The 13,637-nt window shown below is 46.6% G+C and overlaps 1 long non-coding RNA gene across 1 annotated transcript; it reads right to left on the bottom strand.

Moving 5' to 3' along the window:
- Positions 1–6,346: 6,346 nt before the first annotated feature.
- Positions 6,347–8,350, bottom strand: LOC112550507. The gene is made up of 3 exons (XR_003094398.1): positions 8,205–8,350; positions 6,905–7,053; positions 6,347–6,551 (listed from the first exon to the last, which is right to left on the bottom strand). It is a non-coding gene; the product is annotated as an uncharacterized LOC112550507 (long non-coding RNA).
- Between the last annotated feature and the right edge of the window lie 5,287 nt (positions 8,351–13,637).

Genomic DNA, 13,637 nt, shown 5'->3' with positions numbered 1-13,637 from the left:
TGATGCACTTGTACCTTTCTGGGTATCTGAGCCAGGCGGCCAAGGTTTTCCAATTTGGCTGATTAGTAGGCAGTGAAGTAAGTAGCCTGATTTTTGCAGGCCCAGCACACCCGCAGATCCCGTGAAAGTTAGGAGTGGTCCCTTGCTATGTGAGAGCTGAAATCAAACCTTTGTGTGTTTGTGCATGTCTGAGCGGGTGTGGGTTGCGTGTCCTGTGCGTGTTTGCCTATGCGTCTGAGAGCGTTTGTCTATACAGCCTGTGTCAGCGGCATGTGCCACGCTGCTCACCAGCTCCTAACCCATCCAGGCAAAAGAGAAAAGAGAAGGTGGAATTAATAAAAAAAAAGGTTTGTTTTTTTTAATGCAGGCAAAGTCAAAAAGCAAAAAAGGAAAAGGAGCTTGACAAAGTGACACTTAATTCAAAGCCTTTACTTTGGCTTTTCTACCTCGGAAGCATGAAAGCAGCTAAATTAGCAAAACAGAAGTAAACTGTTGACTGCTTCATTGCAGGATTAAGTGTGATAAATGGAGGTTTTGTTCAGCCTCTGTCCAGATGTTGTGTCTACGCTGTGTGTATTTTTTTTTTTTTTTTTTTTTTTTACATTCTTGGCCTAGGGCCCATATATATTTTGGATACTGCAGGGAGTATATAATATCATTGGAAAATGATGTGGTCTGGTAACCTTTTAAATAACATTTCCTCCCTCCTCTCTTTTCTAATAGTTTGTTTTTCTTTCCATGTTTTCCTTTTATTGGGGGGAAATTTTTTTTGGAAATTAATGAGGCCAAAGTTTTAAAACAAAACAAAACAAAAACTCCAGCAAAAAACAAGGTTTGTTACTTTTCTCCATTTCAGGAGTGAGTAACGGGAGGCGTGGGCATGGGAGCGAAGAATGTGTTCTGGGCACTTTTTCTTCGGTCTAAAAAAACCTTCCTGATTATCTTATTTTATTTCTTTATCGTTCCCAGTAAGCCGGGGCCATAACGCCGGGGAAAGATTTCAGAAAAGTGGTCCGTTTGGTTTTTTCTTGCTCACCGTTCACCTTGTGTTTGCATTCAGAAACCGTGCTGCCTCCTTGGTTTTTCTGGAGGAAGTACCTGCAGCTCCTGGAAGCTTTGTGTGAAAAGGGGCAGCGGACTTGCCTTTCCTGAGTTTCAAAATACGGTATCCAGCAGGAATTCAGACCTCCCAATTTTAAGCAAAACAAACAAAGGAAAGATTGTCAAAGCAGGCCCCAAAGAGCCAGTCTGCCGCCATGCGAGTCATTCTCCACATGTCTTTAAAGCTTGGGTCTGCTCTGCTGCGCAGAATCCCCATCACCGCACCATTACAGCCCAGCATCCTTGAAGCAGGGGAGAAGGTGGGACAGATGCCACGTGTGCATCCTCAGCAGAGATAAAGCGGGCAGGGACCAGCAAGGTGCCTCCACACATTAACACTTTCCACAAAGTTCTTGGCATTTTTCGTTTCCCTTTTATCTCAGTGATTTCCCTGTATCTCTGCTGTGTTTTGCGGCTAAATTTTTCACGTCCGATCCTGCTCTACTTCTTGCCATTGCAGCAGGAGAGGCCAGGTTCCTATTTCTGAAATTGTTGTATCATATAAAATATTCAAGCCTTTCAGGCATATTGTATAATGTTTTATAACGAACCTCCCGTGCCCTCCGATTGCAGCACGGTGACCTCCGGCCCCACCGGGCTCGCTATAGTCCACTCTGCCTTACCTGCCTGCAGATGCATCTACGATATAGCAGTGCCGTGGCCGACTAAGGCACGTGCTTATGGGGACGAGACTGGCTCAAGCTACAATTGTGTTTCTGAATCATGCTCTGGCAGTGCCCGCGCAGGGACATCACACACGTTTTTAAGTCTGTCAATACGCCATTTGGTCCCATTTACCAAGAGCACATTGTGTTTTCATCATGTGAGGGCTGTACAGTATGGAGTCCGGTCCCTCAGTGGGAGAAAGGGCCTTTGTTCCTGTCAACACTGGGATTTTACTTATGACGGGGAACCATGTTTAAACACAACGTTGCTTTTAACACTGTTTGGATAGATGGTGGAGACAAGGCCAAGTATATTATAAGACTATGGTTTAACCCATTATACCAGCCAGCTGAATAGTATTAGCAATCAGTTTACTTAGAAACAGATTTGAAGCAACTTCAGCAATACTTATGACTTTCCCATCACTTCCTTTGTACTAAATAACAATTCTCTCTCTCTCTAGCGGTCTCTCTTGGGAAGGTCTTTGGGGCTGCGACTGTCTCCCATAAGTACGTGTACGGGGTAACAGGACTTTAATTGGGGCCGATACGTCTAGATGCCACCAGAATATGAACAGTTAATCATAACGACTCAAATATCCATCTAACAGTGTTGTGACATGGAGTTCAAGACAACACGTTCTGACGTGGAGTGAAATGATACTTTGGTACTGCCTAGAGTCTTAATCATTGCTTGCAGCGTTGTACCACCACAGCGGGCTACGGCACTGGTTCCCAGCCCTTTTTCATACCAGAGCTGCTCACTCAGGACCCTCCTCCCCACAGGAGAATGGCAGGATGTTTGCAGCCTGCTGAAGCCTGTTGGTTGAAAGTCCCCGGAGGATCCAGCCTCGCAGGCCAGATCCCCCTTTCCCTCCTGCATACCATTTGGGCATGGTCTGCACTGGGGATATCCCACGTTCAGCGGGTCTAGGGTGAGTCTTTTAGTGGAGACAGCAAAGTTGCCAGAGCCAAGAGCTGTTTTCCAGTCGGCATCAGAAGCTGGCACCAGTATGGTTGCCCTGATGGCAGGAATGGGGCAAATCCCCCGTTCCAGGCAAAGCCTCGATGCCGTTTGCTCAGGTTCGGGGGCACTATAAAGAGGTGTGAATTTCGGAAGATAAAAACAAAAAGCAGCAGCTGTTTGCAGCAGTAAACACCTTGGCAACTTGCTCCCAATTTTTTTCTTTCTTTCTCCGTCCCCCCCCCAGAATGGTTCATATTGATCCATTTCCTCACCTCTTTTTTTCCCCCCCCCCCCCCCCCCCCCCTTGCTCTCCCTTGCTCTCTCTCTTAAGGTAGCAGCATGGGAGCTCTGCCAAAACATTGCGGTCCCGTGGGGAAGCTTTCCTCTCACTGAAAGAGCCCTTGCGCCTGCCAGCCCAATTAAAACAACGTGAAAGGAAAGCAGCATCTGGAATTGCGCTGCCTCTCACAGCCAAGTCACAATTGTTTAGTCTGAAAGTCGTTTCAGGGAGAGCGGGGCTGGCTGGCTGCGCAGTGGCCCCCACATCTGGATCTGCGGCTAGACGGCCTCTTTGGCTGCAGGCCTGTGTGCATGTGCATTTTTAACTTTAGGATATGCTGACAAGTTAAGAAGTCAGAAAGTCAGTCACAGTTACAGCCTCGGCGGCCCCTTCCTCCCTCCTCCCCTTTCTAACACACACACGCAGTTGACTAAATACAATTTTCTGACATCCTTTCATCTGGAGAGAGTTTCTTCCCCTTCCAGCCTGCAGCTCTGGTCCCTCATGAGTTATTTGAGCTGAGCCAACACATGTGAACAAAAGTCGTCTTTTTTAGTTTGCACTTAGGGCCCTGCCCGGGCTACCCATGTTCCACCTACGAAGGGGCTCCTTCGTGCCTACTGCTGTCCAGGTTTCCCTCGAGAGGATGGGCAGGGAGCCTCCGGCTGAGTCACTGGAGAACCACATCAGAGATGACCCAGGGGTATTGCTCAGTCCATGGTTTAACTAACTAAGTCCTCCGGGGAGCCAAGCTGGCACGGACCACAATTTGATACGACTGCAGCCAGGCATCACGACCACAGACTCCCACAAAACACCATGGGCAGCTCCACGAGAAAGGGCAGCCCATGGTGCCTCATGAACACAGTTGTCTAGCCATGGAGCCCAGCTCGGGGACCTACAGCTCTACCTGAGATCTCATGAGCCTATACTAAGAGCCAAGTCACAATTGTTTAGTCATTTGAGCCTAGTTTTCTCTCCTGCCCAGGGCAGGGGGTCAGACTAGAAGATCTGCAAGGTCCCGTCCGACCCTACATCTATGAACCTATGAATCTGTGAATAACAACCTTTCATAAAAGCAGGGCATTGGCTATCATGATTCCTCCGCACGGTGGGTTCGGGTGTTATGTTTTGTGTTGTGATGGTTTTGTGTTTGATGGTAGTCTTACAAAAAATTTAGATTATGGATTGTATAGGATGCTTTGGATTGGGATGATCCTTTCTCAGGCAGGGGGTTGGACTAGATGACTTCTGAAGGTCCCTTCCAGCCCTTCTCCCCCATGATTTCTATGATATTTCTATGATATCTCCTGAAAGTCAAAACACCGGTGTTTCCAGACTGAAATTTTCAGCTTTCAACCAGTATTTTTTTTTTCTTTCCTCCAGGTTTCTTACAGAAAGCCTCAGGTTTCAACTGACCCTGTTTGGTTTTCAGTACCTTGTAAAAAATTCCAGATTTTCCACAGGGGGAGAAAGGAAGGAAACCATCTTCTAACCCAGTTGAAGAGGCATGCACCGAACAGCCATCTAAGTGCAGTCGTGTTACTAGGTTAGTCATCAATGAATACCCACATGTTTATTTTCATAGTGTTCAAAAATATATCCCGTCTTTTATCTGTCGGGATCGTCTCACCCTCCCCAAACTCAGGACGTGCCCACAGCAGGTGGCATTTCATGCACGATGAGCTGCTGGCCAGCTTTGCCCAGCAAGCACTAGCATCACCAGAGGTGGAACAGCAAGGTCAGTATGAACGTGGCTGCACTTGGAAAGATCTGGTGAGCCGTGTTCACTGAATCTGTGGCAGATCAGCTCGACGCTTCCCATGGTAGGATCAATGGTGTAGTCAGAGGCCTAGGAGAAAGCCCTTTTCAGGACTGAATTACTTTCCCTTGTGCTACCAAAAACATCAGCACAATCTAGCCAGCAGCTCCTTGCCTGGCGCTGACGTCTCTCCTCCTCCTTGCCCAGCTGTGCTTCCGCGGTATTAATCTGCGTGTTGTTTCAAAGCAGTAAAAAAGCGATAAAATAAGGAAAAGTTTCCATTTCAAGAGATGCGGTTGCTCCGGGCTGGGGGCCCCGTCTGCCATCTGGACCCTTACTTGGCAGCGCGTTAGCCTCAGATCCCGGAATAGTTGTGCTACGATTTCTCCGCGTTTCCAGTAAAGCGACAGATTTTCAAAAGCGGTCACTGATTTCTGAGCACATCCTAGTCTTGATAGTCAGATATGCTGAGCACGGAGGCCCCATTACTTCAGCAGAGTCAAAATCCCTAAGGCCAGCAAAGAAAACATAACGAGCGCAGGATCTAGGGGCTGGCAAAACTCAGAGATTTCCCTTTGTTTGGATGTGCTTGTCTCAGCCCATTAGTTTTCACTGGTGGTTCATGCTGGAAACTCACCTGCATCCTCTTGAGTTCTGGGTTTAAATGGACAATTGCACTTAGAGAGGGTCTTCCCTTCCACCTTGCCAGGCCTCCAAACGATCTCAGACCTCCAAACATTGCTTGGTTTCCATCGAGTGCAGTAAATCAACTCTCAGCTATCCTAGAAATCAGCCTCACATCACCCAGTCCAGATTCACCCAAGTTGTGCCCCCAAATTCACCCTCCCCTCAGCTCAGATTCATCGGCACATTCAGGAACTGAGCAGCACGTTCTGGGTTTGTAACAAAAAAGATCTGCGCGGCCCTAATAAAGTGCGGGTGGGTACACAGGTGGGCTCGCATAGAAGGCGGGAGTTTGTGACGCTCCAGAAAGTTTGGACTTATTTGTTAGTCCGATTAGTTTAAAAGTTTGCCTTGTGTGTGCTTCCTTGTTTGTGTGCTGCCTGCAATTACCTGTGTTTGCTTATAGATATGTATGCATATGTATCTACCAAACAGGTTTAACAGCTCTTTCTGGGTGAGTTATGTTGTTTCGAAAGTCTCCAAAATACATGTTGTTCACAAACCACCTCTGTATAAATAAATACCAGCATTTCTCTCCTGACCTTTACTCTCTTGCCAGGTTTCTTCTAAACGCAGGGCCTAGGAATTACCTTTTAATCTATCAAGAGACCTGAGTCACCATTCCTCTATTTTCTTTGTGAGTAATTATATCCATGGGCAGTGGGAGTGATTTTCCCTCTTTACCCAGTGGCCTTGAAACCTAGAGTCCCTTAAGTTCAAGATCAGTGAGAAAAAACCTTGTGAGTCTTGTTCTGCGCTGCTTTTGAATCATCGAGAGAAAGGTGGAAACGGAGCCAACCCTAGCGTTCAAACACAACCTATCAGCCCCCCTACTCCCAAAACCGTGACATTGGCTTAGGAAAGATGGTGGGATGCTAATGTTGATCATTTATTAACGCAGTTGGGATTCTTTTTATTCACCTTCTGGTTTTTGAACCTTTAAGGCATCTTCAGGTCATAACTTCAGGCTTATCAGTGTAGTCAGCGGCGGCGATTCTGTCACAAGCCTCATGGTAGCCAGGGATTTTCTTAAACCTCCAACTCCCTGGAGTCTTGTCCTTGCTTTTATCTCAAAAAAAATACACTGGTGCCCTGTGGAGTTGTAGAAACCAAGTTTAAGAACAGGATCCCTAAAGCTCCCAGAGGCAAACAGCAAATTGCAGCTCTACCGTTTTTTATAAAATCTCGTGATTTTTAAGCTGTTCTCATGACTTGGGAATTTGTCTCCCATGATGCTGTGCTGCCTCCTTTCTTTAGGACCTGTTGCCTGCAAGAGGAGCTGTAGCCTACCTGAGTAGCTTAGCCAGTGGGTGGGGGGAGCAGGAAGGACCCAACCACAGCCCCCTTGGAGGCACTTTGCTGCAACTGCAGGAGCAAAATATTGCATGTTTTGCCAAAATATGTTGCCCCAAATTTACCAATTTCCACTGGGAAAAAAAACAAACCTTCATTTTCCGACCAGCTCTAATGCAGATTGTATGTATCAGCCCTCATGGTACCCCATTTTCCCATCTGTAAAGCAAGGGGACTAAAAACGCAAGGCCTTATTCATCTACGGTCCTTAAGAAATCTGGAGATCCCAGGTATAGAAGAGCTATACAAAAGCAAAGTGTTATCATTATTCATTATTACTGTAGTGATAAAGTAAAAACCTTAAAGAGACCAGGCCTGATTCTGATTCCACCTGTGCTGAGTTTACATCACAAGTCACCAGAAGCAAGACTAGAATCGGGTCCAGTGTCCTCCGGCCACACGACGGGAAGCCCTGATGCAGGATGGTGAGCCTTTTTTTTCCCCTCTAGCTCCGAGCTCTCACCCATCCTTAGGCACCTCAGTTCGTTCTCCGTGTTGGAAGGCATTGGGTTATTGATGATAACTTCCTGGCTGATGGCTGGGGAAACCGGCTTTGCTCACCAATGCAGGGGTCACACTGACAACATGCCAGTCTCCACCTGGCTTTGTCATACGCTGGAGAGAACTGTATATCAGAAACAACACGTGATACGGCAAAGCTGCGGTCCCCTAAACACAAAGGAACAAATTCCCAATTCCTTTGCGGTACGCTGCAGTATAAGCGTATGCACATCAGGTCAGCTTCTCAATGAACAGGGACATAAAGAGGGACTGATTATAGCAAGAGAGTCTAGATGTGCATTATCTCGCCTTGTTCTTAGATGGATTTCATAGACATTAGGGCTGGAAGGGACCTCAGGAGATCGTCGAGTCCAGCAGGGGTCAAAGAAAGTCAGCTAGGGTCAAAGGATCCCAGCAAGATAAATATCCAAATGTCTTAAAGGAGTCCAGAGTAGGTGCTCTGGGGCAAAGATGCTCTTTGGGGCAGGGATCCTCTTCTCACTGTATGTTTGTACAGCACTGAGCACAGTGAGATCCTGGTTCATGAGTGGGGCTCTGAGGTTTTCACAATATCAATAATGATGTGATCAATCATGGATCTATAACGATGTGATCAATCATGGATCAAGCCCATCAATCAGTGATGATTATGCCTGTGTCTGAATCTGCTCTTAATTACACCCGTATGAACTTGGAATCATCCAGTTCACGTCAGTGATGTTACTCTTCATTGTCATCATGGGAATTAATGGAAAATACCCCATCAGGGGAGTTAGTCACTTTGGATTTATGCTGTATGCGAGAACAGAATCTGGCTCCTTCTCAAGCTGGCTTCCTCTATCTAATCCCCGCCTCGCCTGGGTTAAATCAGACACATCTCAGCTTTTTTACCTGCTGCAGTACATTGCCTCTGAATGCACCTTCATTATGTGTCACATTTTCCTTAGCCAGTTGCCCCACATCCTTCCTGCTGCCGGGACGCTGTGATCTCCCTCTGGCTCGCATGCCCCATTCTTCAAGCTTGGGATCATTCACCTGGCTCCAGATGGGGAGGAGCCAACAGGGAGGTTGCAGGTATTGAAAAGCCTATTCAGAGCTAACTGCAAAAGTATTTCACCCCGGGGCCCATAGGTAAGAGCCAGGAACATGTCTGTGGACAGGAAAGGCTGGATGTTTGTATGTAAACAGTGAGAGTGAAAGCAGCTTCCGTCTGTTTGAAAGGAAGGGGGGAAGGGAGCTGGAAGCCAGAAGTTTTCTCTCTTGCCTTTCTCCACCCGCCTCCCACACATGCCCTCCGCAGAGGTGTCTCATCAGGCCCAGAAGACGCCCCGACCCAGAAAATCCTCCCCTTAAAACAAATCCGAACTCAGCCAGGGCTGGGCCGCACGAGGGCTGGCTCTGCACTGGTTTACAACAAACTGGGGCTTTTCGTTTGGTTTAATCGTTGCAAAGCAAGAAGCATTGTCTAAACATAAAGTGACACTACTCTAAGTAAAGGTGGGGGTTTAAAACACTGTAAATTAGTGCAGTCCCTTGTAAGGACACTCATAAATCACTCTAAACCTGGCTGTTCCCATTTGAGTTGTCTCCTTCCTACTGATTTAGGCTAGACTGCTATTAAAGCAGGCTTGTTAAAGGCCGGGTGATCTAATGGACTGAGCAGTGGATTAGGATGTAGAAAAATTGGGTTCATTGCCTGGCTGGGCTACTGGTTCACTGGGTGACTTCAATCAGTTCACGTCACCCCCTCGGGCCTCAGTTTCCCCGTCTGCAAAATGCAAGTGATGACGACAAGAGAAGATACAAAGTGCTTTGAAGTCTGCAGATGAAACCTGCACTTGGAAACTAGGTGGTATCGTCCTTCTTACTGATGGTGCCGCTGTGATTTCAGTAACCCAACAGGGATTTGCACCCGATTTAATCAAAACTGGCTCTAAAAGCCAGTTTTAGTTAACCCAGCACATATGCCAGGGCATAGGTTGCATGTTTGCCAGTAGATGCTAAAAATAAACTAGGAAACATCGAAGCCAGCTGCTGAGATGCAGTTTTCTTGGACTAGCGGAAGTGGAAAGGTAACAAGAGTTGGGAGCCAGAAAAGCAGGCATGTCGTGAGTAAAAGTAACAGACCCAAAGTTTTTATTCATCCCCCACCTCCACACCCAGGTTCTGGGTTTATTTTATATTTTTCCTCGTAAAGAATTGTGCCCATGTTGCTCTGCTATCAAAGCCGGTGGCGGCCCCTAGAATAAACATGCGGTCAGAAGACAGAAAACTCCAGGCTAAAACACTATTCGTTTCACCCATCACAGCATAAACTGAGAGGCTTTTAAGAAGGGCGAATGGTTTTCAGTAAATCTCTCATATCAGCAGAAACCTTTGAAAGAGTTTGTTTAAAGGCTGTGGAGATAAACAGCCCAGCCAAGTGTTTGTTTAAGATGTATGTACTCTGTGTCGACTGGTAGGCTGGTATTTATATCAAGGGAGGGTGGAAGGGAGAACGAGGATCCTTTTGACCCTTTGCTAGCTCTGACTGCATGAACTGGGTGTTTAAGAGCTGGAGGGACACCAGCCTTCTGGCATGTTGCCACCGGCATGTCTCGTCTGGGTGTCGCGAAGGGACCCCTGGATGCTGCTCCGGATGAAACAAAACAGCAGGAGCAGTTTCGGAGGGTTTTCAGGCAATCATTAATTCTCTTTATCTTACAGGAATGCAAACAGGTCCCAGCTGAGATCAGGACTGCGCTGTGCTAGGCGCTGTACAAACAAAGCCCTAGGGAGAGACCCCATTTCCTTGAAAAGCTTGCCATCTAAATAGCAAGGTAGATAAAAGACGGGGAGAGAGGAAGCATCTTTAACCCAATGTAACAGCAGGAAACTGAGGCACAGACTTGAATTAGGCCATCTGTGGCATCTGTGATTGAGCCAGGGACCGAGCCCACCTTTCTGCAGCCTGCTTGAGTGCCTTTTCCATGAGACTGCCCTCATCCACTGGGCAGCACTATGGCTAATGACGAGCAGTGCAGGGTTAATATAATTGGGGTGTTGGGAAGTAGCTGCTGGACGATGCTAGACTTAGCGTAAGAGCAAGGTAGTCAGCAGCCGTGGCAAGAACAGGCAGCCTAACAGATGGAAGACAAGCTGAGAAAACTTGGTAGACAACCAGACCGCTATTATAACTGTGTGTGTTATGGGAGCAAGTAGGAGCTCCATTGTGCTTGGAGCTGTACAAATACAGGACAAAAAGATTTCCTCTAAGAAGAGGGATGAGAATGGACGTAACAAATGAACAAAGTTTCCATCATCCCAACCAAAGTACCAAAACCACCGACTGAGGAGTACAAGCAGGTCAAGAAACAGCAGGTGCCAGCTGGGGAAAATTCGGAAGTACTTTTTCTATTTTTCCTTTTTGAAATTCACAGAAAAATAGAAAAAATTATTTACGAAAAAATTATTTTTTTTTTAATTAAACAGGCTCAAAAAAATTGAAGTGGGCTGGGTTGTTGTGTTTTGGGTGGGAAACTAATGGTGGGGAGGGGAATGTTTGTTTCCATAAAAAGGTCATTATTTTTCTTACCTGAAATAATTTTGACCATGTGAGCACAGCAAAGCTGCTGAAGAGGAAAGTATTTGCAAGTCAAGAGTCAGGCAGGTTCAGAGCCATAAGAAGTGGCAAAGGTTTTCCCTCTTATTTGCAGTTTCCCTTCATTTCCTGCTAAATTTAGCTCTGGGAAGCCAGTTTCCTATTCTTTCTCTCTCTTGTGCACATGCACGCGCACGCACATGCGCACCATGGTGGAGCAAGCTGCTGGTCACAGCCCATTTAGCACCTGATCCTGGAAGTTACTGGGACTGAGCCTGCACTGCCGGGGCATGAAGGAGAGGCTTGAGGAGGTCAAACTGCCCCGGTCTGACAGGTTGGGAAAGCACATCAGTGAAGACAAAAGGATTTTAGACTTTTCTGGAGACACACCTGTTCCATCACCCTCCCTTCCCTTCAGACATGCCCCTGTAAATCATCTGCATGACTTTGGGGTTTTTTTTAAACAAATAGTAGACGCCTACCAATCTGTCTGTCATCTCTGCTTTCAGAGGAAATGCTGAACTGAGGATATGGACCAAAAAAAAAATCATTGACAGTAAGTTAAAAGGAAACAGGGATTTACTTTGCCACAGCAGGTCTGTGGCAACTGCCTATGAGCCTGCTTTGACCCTGTGGTAAGTGAGAGCTAAACCAGCTGGGTTTACCTCTCAGTGAAAGAGAACTGAGTCACTTCAACTTTCTCACGAGGAGGGTAGTAGAACACTGAAACAGGTTACTCAGAAAGATGGTGGGATCTCCATCCTTGGAGCTTAAGACCTTTAGACAAAGCCTTAGCTGGGATGATGCAGTTGGGACTGGTCCTGCTTGGAGAAAGGGGTTGGACTAGGTGTGACCTCCTGAGGTCCTTTCAACTCTCATTTTCTATGATTTAACTTTCACTCGCTGCAGAGTGGGCACATGGACACTTAACTAACTATAATATGTCTGTAACGTTAATTTAACCTGAATGGAGTTGACAGGATTACCCTGGTATACCTAGGAGCAGAATCCCACCTGCTCACTATAGTTGAGAAGCCATGTGGGATCTCTAAGCCTGTGTTAGGCTTGTTAGCAGTTGTAATATCTTGTCTTGCTTTTCGTTGTGAAGGGTCCCTAAAGCACTTATATAGCCACACTTCTAGGATGGGACACAGCATCCCTTTAGCAGCACACAGCAACATTACACAGCATTTTAGGATATGAAGTGAAGGAAAATGCTACGCAGAACTGGAGTGGAAAGGTGGAAGTTTAACATGGAGGGCACCATGCTCCGCTAGCGTAAATCATTGGAGCTACTCCAATTTACCATGGCTGATTTGGTCGAAAGAATGACCCAAACTGGAACCTGGCCAGGACAACAGGGTTAATACTCCTGCAAAACCTGCCATGAGATGTCCAATGGCTGAACAGCTAAGGTATCCATTGGTTTTTAATCTTGTGAGGAAGACAGAGTCTTCACCAGTCTAGTGACACCAGGGGCACTAGTGCAGAGTGATGCTGCTACCCAGGGCTGGACACAGGCATTGGCAAACTGGGCAGCCACCTGGGGCCCAGACAGAAAAAGGGGCCAGAAAATGTTTTTTTTTCCCTTTGTCCAATTATTATCATCATTATCTCTGGCGAAGGAGGACCTGATACTAAAAGTTCTCCCTGGGCTGCCAGGAGTCTAGGTACGGTGCTGCCGCTATCCCGGTACACAGCTTACCATTCCTGTATAACTCCAAGTAGAATTATTGAGTTATTCGTGTGGCATCCTGGAAACAAAGTCATCTTGGGGAGAGCAGGCTTGGAAGACCTAAAATCTAGTGACTGAAGAGAGGCCCAAACACTTTGCATGGGAATCCAAAATCCACACTGTGCTTCCACCTGCTGCTTTACAACCATGAAATGTATTCAACTAATTTCTCCCTCTACTCTACACTTTATTGTTATTTATTTTATATCAATATACAGCAGTAATATCTAGAGGGATCCCACTGTCACGGGTTTTATACAGACACATAGTGAATGACAGTTCCTAGTGCTAGCCCAGCAATAACTGCAGAGCACAGAGAAAAAGGTGGGAAAGGTCCAGAGCGCTGGAAGGCGCAGAATCGTAGGATCTCCCCTTTGGATCTCAGCACCGTGGCAGTAGGTAGTAAAGAAAGAACAGAGAGGTCCTGCCAAAGGGGCAAGGAAGAGCATGGGGGGATAGAGAGACGTAGAAAAGCCGTGCTGCACGCTCACTGGCAGTTTGCCCGGTGGCTGCATCTATGGGAGACAACTTTGAAACTAAAAGCAGCGCAGCAGAAATGAAGCAATCAAGTCTCTCCTTGCAAGATAATTCTGTGACCCTCCTCCCCTTACCATTGTCCACAGGCCACTCGCAATCTTTAATGTATTTATTAGAGACTGGGCAGGCGCCAGATTTTCCATTTCATGGGAAATTCCACAATTTCCAAAATGTCTTAATTCTACCATAGCGTGAGAAAAAAAAATCAATTTTTCTAGCAAAATTAGGTGTTCAAAATTATGTCTTAGTCTTAGATAAGAATGGAATATTTTGTTCACTTGTTGCACATTTTAATTTTTTACCTCTGTAACAGGGGGCTTTCTCAGGGCTGGTCTGCCATTGACTCGCCCACCTGTTTCTGAGCCAACCGCCTGCCTCCTCGCTTGCCATGCCTTGTTGTCTCTTAATTGGTTCTAATAAGGCGGGAGGCTGCCCATTTTTGCCCCGATGCCAGGGGGTGCTATCTGTGGCT

Source organism: Alligator sinensis, unplaced genomic scaffold, assembly GCF_000455745.1.
Source record: "Alligator sinensis unplaced genomic scaffold, ASM45574v1 scaffold872_2, whole genome shotgun sequence".
Lineage (NCBI taxonomy): Eukaryota > Metazoa > Chordata > Crocodylia > Alligatoridae > Alligator > Alligator sinensis.
The sequence above is the reverse complement of the archived record's forward strand: the minus strand, read 5'-3'. Positions and strand labels throughout refer to the sequence as shown.